General features: G+C 46.1%; 1 protein-coding gene across 5 annotated transcripts in view; it reads left to right on the forward strand.

Annotated features, from left to right (window-relative positions):
- Positions 1-9,365, forward strand: part of sulf2b (sulfatase 2b) — a 66,934-nt gene that overhangs the window by 12,916 nt on the left and 44,653 nt on the right. For all 5 annotated transcript variants that reach the window (XM_041944886.1, XM_041944890.1, XM_041944889.1 and 2 more), the window contains one exon: positions 9,179-9,236. The gene's annotated coding sequence lies outside the window, so the exon portion shown is untranslated. The remainder of the gene's footprint in view (positions 1-9,178; positions 9,237-9,365) is intronic.

Genomic DNA, 9,365 nt, shown 5'->3' on the forward strand with positions numbered 1-9,365 from the left:
CAGCGATGGAGGGAATATTCAGATTCATTATTAAAGTAAAAGTACGTAAATCGGGTTTACAGGAAGCAGCGAACATGAACACGACGTCAGAATGAATGACTGGATGAAGTGATGTCACCAGACAGCGTCGCAGTCACTGTGATCAGGGCCACGCCCCCCGATCAATACATAGACAGAGACTGTTGGAGTGCAAGTCTTCATGGTGCTTCATGTTCATCCAGGATTCACAGACTCAGGGTTTTGTTCTGTTTCCAGCCCTTCAGAAAGACTGCAGTCCTCTCGGTCAGTCTTTCGTTGGCCAACACACAGCGTCATCCCTGAAGCGTGTTCGCCGCTGTTTAATGTCCCCTGGAAACAGTGTCGTCTGTGCTGCTGCAGCGTCTCGTAGCTGGTTGTGTGGTTAGTTTTATTCTGAGTGCGTGCTTTCGCATTAATTCGGAGCATGAACGTCGTTTTTCTGCTGTGAAACTCTGATCTGAATCGGCCGCGTGGATGAAAACCGACAGATTCCCGGTTAAGATGGATGGATGCTGCAGAGCGAGGGTCTGTAAATCATGTGTTCTTCAGACCATGACTGAACCTTCTACCAACATGTACTGAAACGTACAGGCAGAGACACACATCAGCGCTGCAGACCATAATATTCAAACTCATCTACATTAAGAGCTCTGTCTTCACTTTGGTGTTCTGTGAGTCAGTAAAACTGCCTGAAAACTGCTGCAGGTTTGAGCGTGTCGGGCCTGTTCAGTGTTTCTGTGCTGTACAGCAGTGTTTGTGGGTGTGTGTGTGTGCGTGTGTGTGGGGGGATGATTGAGATGAGTGAAGGTGAAACAGTGAAGAAGAAGAAGAAGAAGAAGAAGAAGAAGCAGTTAAAGAGTTTGTGTTTCAGTCTGAACTCTGAAACCTTGACAGAAAGCTGCAGAGGATTCTGGTTGAGCTCCACATGACCTGCACTCCTCCACATTCCTCTCTGTGTGTGTGTGTGTGTGTGTGTGCGTGTGTGTGTGTGTGTGTGTGTGTGAAACATGTGTTTCTGATCACTGAGTGGAGACAGAGAGGTGGATGAAACAGAAAATTCGTAATGTCGACACGCTGACGTCTTTTTCAATTTTCACTTAGAAACTGTAGAACGCCTGATTAATTGATTGATTGATTGATTGGTTTACTGGCTGGTTGATTGATTGGATTCTAGGGTGGCTGATGACATCACTCCGTATGTCATTTGTTTTCAGAAATAGATGAGGAATGAAACCAGGTCTCACCGTCAGTTTGAAGAAGTTGTGTGTCGGCGTCCCTGAACGTGTTTCTGCTGCTCCATTGATCTTCATTTCAGCCAGTATTGATCTTAATTTCAGCTGCTGTAATCCTGAAACAGATGTATCGTGTTGTGGGTTTATATATCAATCAATACGTGAGAAGAAAAGTCCTAAATGCCTCAGATTGTTTGAACAGACTGTGTTTATTCCTACAGCATATATAACAGTAAATCATTCTTTTAAAACCAGGTTTTGAATTTATTCAAATGTGAGACAGACAGAATGTGAGACAGACAGACAGACAGACAGAATGTGAGACAGACGGACAGACAGACAGACAGAATGTGAGATAGACAGAATGTGAGACAGACAGACAGACAGACAGAATGTGAGACAGACAGACAGACAGACAGAGACAGAGAGACAGAGTTAGACAGACAGACAGAATGCGAGACAGACAAAGAGACAGACAGAGACAGAGAGACACAGACAGACAGAATGTGAGACAGAATGTGAGACAGACAGACAGACAGACAGACAGACAGAATGTGAGACAGACAGAATGTGAGACAGACAGAGACAGACAGACAGACAGAATGTGAGACAGACAGACAGACAGAGTGAGACAGACAGAATGCGAGACAGACAAAGAGACAGACAAAGAGACAGACAGAGACAGAGAGACACAGACAGACAGACAGACAGAATGTGAGACAGAATGTGAGACAGAATGTGAGACAGACAGACAGACAGAATGTGAGACAGACAGACAGACAGAGACAGACAGACAGACAGACAGAATGTGAGACAGACAGGATGTGAGACAGACAGACAGACAGAATGTGAGACAGACAGACAGACAGAATGTGAGACAGACATAATGTGAGACAGACAGACAGACAGAATGTGAGACAGACAGACAGACAGAGACAGACAGACAGACAGACAGAATGTGAGACAGACAGGATGTGAGACAGACAGACAGACAGAATGTGAGACAGACAGACAGACAGAATGTGAGACAGACATAATGTGAGACAGACAGACAGACAGAATGTGAGACAGACAGACAGACAGAGACAGACAGACAGACAGACAGACAGGCAGAGCTCTGTTTTTTTAATTCTTGTGACGTTGATCCAAATCTCGGAGGAAATTATTTGCAAAATTCAAATGTTGTTCTCTGCAGCCGTCAGCACTGATCTGAGAGCTGATTGGCTGACTGGATGTCACACTGACTCACAAATGTCGATGTTGTGAGCAGCACAACCTAAATCCATGACACCTTCATTTTATTGAGGTGAGACAGAAACCTCAGTGACAGCTGCCTGGTCTGAGATCAGATTCTGAAGCCTGACTTTAACTAGTCCTCAACCACATCAGGCAATGACAACCAGAAATAAAACCAAAACAATTCGACTGGTTATAAATGATGTATAAACTGAGCCTTCACTGCACTTCAATCATTTTCTATCAAACTAAATGGGCTCTGACACACAACAGCACTGAAGTCTATGCTAGCAGCTCGCTGACAGCGGTGCTTCTAGCTAAATGCTAAGCTATGCCTGCTGCAGTCAAGACGTTAACTGACTGACGTCCAGAGCTCTGCTGCTAGCCTGGCTAAAAACCCAAAGATCCAACAGGATCCAGGTTCAGGTCCTCAGTCTGCAGTCTGCTTTGACTGACTGTACGTTAGCAGACATGTTCCCCCACCTGAGGGACAGGTGAGGTGGTCACAGGTTCATTCTGGCTTTGGTACAAGTTCAAGATCTGAGAAGGGAAGCAGCACACACACACACACACACACACTATCACAGTGAACTGATTCTCTTTGGCTTTTGTTGCTCGGACAGGTGAAACCTTGATCACCTTGAGCTCTGACACCTCTCTCTCCTGTCCGACACTAAATGAATTGATGAAAATAATTGGACGATTGATGGATTGAGGAAACGTTGAGTTGCGGCTCTCCGTGTCAGATCACACTCGGCTGATTGGGCGGAGCGGCTGAAGCGGTCTAACAGCAGCGCTGCAATAAATCCTCCCTTCATCAGGGTTAGAGCCTCGCCGTGTTTAATAAACTGGAAGCTGAGTGTGAAGAAACAGCAGCACATAAATATTCAACAGAGTCGAAGCGCATATCAGTCAAACCTGCTGTCAGCTGTGAATCACGTCCACATACAGTGTGTGTGTGTGTCTATAGGAGCATACAGCGCTGTATATGTGAGTGTGTGTGTGTGTGTGTGTCCAGTGGTCATCTCCCAGCAGAGCTCTCCTTCTCTCCATCAGTCTATTTCTGTCTCTGAGTGGGCAGGATGGATGAACTGCCCGGAGGGATGGAGAGGGGGATGAAAAGAGAGAGAGATGGAAATAGAGGAGGTGGAGGTGGAGGAAGAGGAAGAGTAGTGCATGTGATGTATTTTCGTCTCTTGTTATGATCAACCTGTGTCGCCCAGTGAAGCTCTTTGTGCTGAATCTGGTTTGTTTACAGCTCGTAATAAATTAATTGGAGCTGACTTCATCAGGAGAAAGAGAGAGAGAGACAGACAGACAGAGAGAGAGACAGAGAGAGAGAGAGAGACAGACAGAGAGAGAGAGAGAGAGATCCTGTCCTGGAAGAAGAGGCTATGGATGGACAGAGTAAAGGGAGGAAGAGGAGAGAAATAGGGCGAAGAGGAAAGGATAGATGAGAGCTTAGACAGGAAGTGGAAAGAGTCATGAGACAAATCAGTCGGAAATGTACAAACCAGCCAATCAAAATGCAGCATGAGATGATGCAGAAAGCACTGTTTGGATACTTGAACACATCATGTAGCTGCACACACACACAGGTGAGGTGATATAACTACATATTGACAGTATTGGTGGGACAAAACGAGACATTTGGAGACGTCGCCTTTTGATCGTGGTCTTTGTTGAATAAGTCAGCGGTGGCAGAACAATTTAACGTTGGCTGAGGTTTGAAACTGAAACAAATCTGCTGGTTTGCAGTTAGAAAGGAGTGAGCTGACCAGACCTCTGTAGTTGCTACATGCTACGTTAGCTGCTGCTAGCAGCACAAACCCCGGCCTGTGACCGAGCTGTTCGTGGTTGAGGTGCATCATGGGTATACGGGAATTTAAAAGAGGACATCTCTGGTTCTGCTGCATCGATTCTCATCCTTTCTTTTCTCTCCGTCGTGATAAATATGTTCATCCTGGAACCTAAAGAGGAGGAGGAGGAGTTTGTACATCAGCAGGTGTGTTTTTAGGAGATTAGTGTTTTTTCAGTCCACAGTGTGAGCAGACAGAAGAGGAGCTGAGGTCAGTCCTCGCCGTCCTCGCCACGAGCACGGCCGGACAGGCCAGCGGTGAAGACAGGATGTTAAAAAACTGTTTGTAATTATGATGAGAGAAAAGAAGGAAGTCGGCTGACGTAGTAGAAAGAGCAAGAAAGTCCACATTTGAAGCAGGTGGGGTGGATGGGTGGAGGACGTTCAGCCAGGAGGTCGCTGGTCGTGTGAAACCTGAACGTCATCAGTGAACGCAGCGACGTTGTTCGGACAAGTTTGCTCAGGCTGAACGTTCGATCTGTAAAATAACATTCGTGAATTCACCGTGAGGCTGAGAGAGAGAGCGGAGGCAGCTGCTTCTACTCCTCCTCCTCCTCCTCAGAGCGAAACAGCTGCTTCACTGGTGGAGAGTTTACTGCCTGAGGGACCCACAGCGACACACACACACACACACACACAGCTCTCCTGTGTGCTGACAGGTCAGCGGGCTACCAGGTGTAGGTGGAGGACGGGTGAGAGGAAAGAGGAGGAGGAGGAGGAGGAGGAGGTGCTGAGCCTGTAACTGATGACCACGGCTTCCTACAGCCTTCAGCTATTTGTAAGAAGAAAAAAGATAAATAAATAAAGAAGACAAATGTCCGCTCCTCTGCGGAGGACAAACTAAATCTTCCCTGCGGCTCTCCTCTGCTGCTGTTTCAGAGACTCTAAATCAGAGAGGAAGATTACAGCAGACACCAGCAAAAGACCAGGAAATGAATCCTGGGGAACACTGGTGGACCGATGGCGCTCTCACGCAGCGAGCGTTTCAAACAGCCGAGGTAGGCGGGGATCCGCGCATTTGCATATCAAACGTATCGGACAGAAAGTGTGTTCAGACACAACGCTGAGCGAGTTTTAGAGATCAGCCTGCAGCTTGTGGCGAGTCCTGAGATCAGTCAGAGCGCGTGCTGTCAAACAGGCACAGTCCAGCTACAGCGGGCGTCCATCAGGGTGGACAGCGGCAACGCAGCGTTAATAAGGACGGGCTGTTCCTGAACAGCCACCACTGGCAGCTCTGCGAGGCCGCGCTGCATCGCGATGCTTCACAAAGACGACGTGAACGAGCAGCTGTTCAACGCGCTGCCTCGTTCAGGCTCCAGACACAGTGACGAGCTGGACTCGATGGGGGCTCCGCATGTTTCTTATGTTTCTGAGATTTCAGACACTCAGATGAAATGTCGGATCGTAAAAATCCTGCACTGTGTGGTAAAAAGAGGGTGAATTTAAAAAACAGCCCATTTTCGCCATCTTATGTAGCCTGTTAGCATGCTAGCATTTGCTTATTAGCGTTCCGAGTCCATCCTGAGGATCAGGATCAGTTTAACTTTCTTTCAGTTCATATCAACAGTTATCAGTAAACTTAAACTTAAACGTTAAACCAGGACCTTCAGCATTCGTATCACGCTCATGAAAAACTGTGTCTGATTTAGTAGCTACAGCTGTTTCAGTGTGTCAGATTCATACTTTATCTCATAAGCTAATATAAATATCAGATCTGACCTGGAATCAGCAGATTTTGAAAGGACTCTGATCAGGATCAGGATCAGGGCTTATTCAGGACCTGATGAATAACATGACTTAACGGCTGCTGCACACGTGTGAACATGTGCCTTTTCAGACACGAGTAGAATTAACAAAGCTGTGTGTTTCCAGCCGTCTGTCAGAGCTCCAACAATAAAAATTAATATCCAGAGAGACGATAACAGAGTGCAGCCACATGAAAGACTTCAGCCACGAATAATGTCACAAACCGGCTGATAGAAATAAAAATCAGGAGGACGGGAGACAGTAAACAGCTCTGAGAGTCCACACACACACACTCTGCAGTGATGTGCAGCAGAGATGAGAAGAGCCACCCGGAGAGATTCTCCATTTCCTGTCAGCCTCGCCAACTTCCTGTCACCATGTTGATTTACTGTTCCATTACTCTACCTGTGGAGCTGTGTGTGCGTGCGTGTGTGTGTGTGTGTGTGTTCGTTTCTTTCTTATGTCTCTGCTTTGTGGTTGTGTGTGTGTGTGTGTGTGTTTATCTCCCTCGAGGCCTGCATCACAGAGTCTCAGGTGGAGGATGAGCAGTAGCACTTGTTACCATGGTGTCACTGTCACCGTGCCAACTGTCTGACCGTCACTGTGTGTGTGCGTGTGTGTGTGTGTGTGTGTGTTTGCGGTATGACCAGCATGTTGAGGTTAATGTCAGTAACTTTTAAATGGTGTTTTGTGTTAAAATGTCTCGTCCCATCATCCTGTCATTTCGACTTGTGGCCACAGAGGTCGCTGTTCTGCAGACGTTACATAATCTCACATTAAAGCCATCTGGCCTGTGATTGGTTGGTTCAGCTTCAGGTGTTGTAGCTGTTATCAGAGTCAAATTATCGTTGAATATCGTAACATGAGTACATGAAGTTTGTGGGGCTTCATAATGTGGTGATTTGGGGTTTATTCAGTGGATGTAAACCCTTTGCAGCAGGTAGATCAGCCTCAAGGATCCGGCAGATCCCACTTTGTGTTCACAGCTGAGCTCTAATGAGCCTCTGATGTGAGTCTATTTTGGTTTGTGTGACATGAAAACATTTTGGACGCCTCGGGCAGCAGAACGATCACAGTTCACAGATTTTAAACAAGAGGAAACACGAACAAGACAAGTGTTTTCTGTCGAGAGAGATTTACTGTATCAGATCGACGAGGTGAAACACGATCAGACAAAAGACCTGAAACCACATGAGGGATCAGATCTGCAGTAAGACGTCAGAAGTCTGGAGACCTGCTCTGACAGAACCATTAACGGCATGAAAGTCAGCTCAAATAACGGGGCTTTTCTTCTTATATTAAAGTCAAAAAGTATATATGAAATCTAAAAACTTCAGAAGCTGTTGGGGCCAAATCAGCCTGATGTGAACTCGCGCTGACATGCAAAATCCTCAACAGTGAGTGTGTGAGCAAATGACAGCGGACTGTGAGCGCCTGTGCGTTTCCACAGTGTGGAAAAAACATCCTGTCAGATCTGTTAAACGCGTCACAACTTCAGTCAAAGTAAACAGAAAAGAACACAACAGTTTAGCGAACAGCTGACGTTCTGACGCTGCTCCGTTCTTTTAATATTCATTCTAAATGTTACTGTCGCTTTCTTACATGCGACACTTTGAAGATGGAGGATTAGTCACCAAAACAAATAGATTTAAAGGATAACTTTCGTTTTTTACAATCTGGACCTTATTACTAGCATTAAATATGACCATTTACTCACCCAGACAACTTTGGTGGCATTTGGAGTCGCTTTGAAGAAATTAGCCGCAGAGGAGCGGCGCGTATATCCGTATAATGCGAGTACTCGGGGCATCCATGCGCAGCCTCTATATAACGCATAATCTGCGGCGAAACTCGTTCATATTCCAATATTTTGTTATGATATGCTGGTGCTATTCCCCTCTGAGCCGGCGGTCGGCTAGTTTAGCTGTAGTTTGGCACAGCTATGGTTCGTTATTGCGTATTCATGTTGTGGTTGGCTGCTCGCAGCGCCCGGCGTTCGGTAATGACATCATCCACGTCAGAGGTAGTTGTCTAGAGACGCCAGATGTCAATAACATGCCACCACGGGCTCAGAGGGGAATAGCACCAGCATATCATAACAAAATATTGTAATATGAACGAGTTTCAGCAGATTATGCGTTATATAGAGGCTGCGCATGGATGCCCCGAGTACTCGCATTATACGGATATACGCGCCGCTCCTCTGTGGCTAATTTCTTCAAAACGACTCCAAATGCCACCAAAGTTGTCTGGGTGAGTAAACGGTCGTATTTAATGCTAGAAACAAGGTCCAGGTTGTAAAAAACAAAAGTTATCCTTTAAGCAATTGTTTTCAGAAAATCCAGTGGTCAAAGAAGTACTCAGATCTTTTTCTGAAGTGAAAGTGATAAAACCACTTAGTTGTTTGCTCTTAAACCAAAGTGTTGGACAAAGACCATGAATGTCTGAACCGGATTTCTTGTCACTTCACGTCTGTCTGGGCTGTTTGCGATGCTCCGGATGCAGCAGGACAAAATCTTCCCGTCTTACACAACAAATACTAAAATCTGTGTCGACGTCCATGAAATGTTCTCGTCGCTTTCCTGCTCCTCTGAGGATGAACAGCTCAAAACTCCAGCTGCTCCTGGAGCATAAAGAGGAGCTTTACTGTCAAACACATTTCAGCTTGTGGCCTTCAAAATAAGATTTTATTTTCAAAATAAAAATGTTAGAATATAGAAAAGACAGCCAGTCCTGTACATAAACATACACATATATCAGCCAGTGGATAACCTACACATGGACAGGCTGGGCATGTGGTCATGTGACACACTGACAGAGAAAGAAAGAGTCTTCAACATGTAAAAGCTGAGATAAAACAGCACTATAAAAGCTTGTTAATCGAGGATTCCTCGTTCCCAGACATGAGATCCAAAATCCCCCAGAGGACGGAGCCCATGACCTTGTTTTTTGAGCTCAGGAACATCATCGGGGTGTCCTCTGTTCTCTTCCTGTTGTTCCTGTAAAGAACACTGCAGCCTGTAGGAGGCGCTAACAGCAGAGGCACGGTTAGTGTTGTCCACTGACGGTCTGTGTTTGTGTGTTTCAGGTCCCTGCTGAGCTGATCACTGTCAAGCACTGGTTACACTGCAGAGTGTCTGCACAAGGTAACACACACACACACACACACAGGGCCAATTTGTAATTAGTCTGCGTGTGCGTGTGATGAATTCTTCGGTTTGTGCCTCCTGCAGTTGGGCCGCTGCAACTGGTTAGATACCACATCCATCATGAAA

The sequence above is a fragment of the Chelmon rostratus genome, chromosome 10, assembly GCF_017976325.1.
Source record: "Chelmon rostratus isolate fCheRos1 chromosome 10, fCheRos1.pri, whole genome shotgun sequence".
Classification (NCBI taxonomy): domain Eukaryota; kingdom Metazoa; phylum Chordata; class Actinopteri; order Chaetodontiformes; family Chaetodontidae; genus Chelmon; species Chelmon rostratus.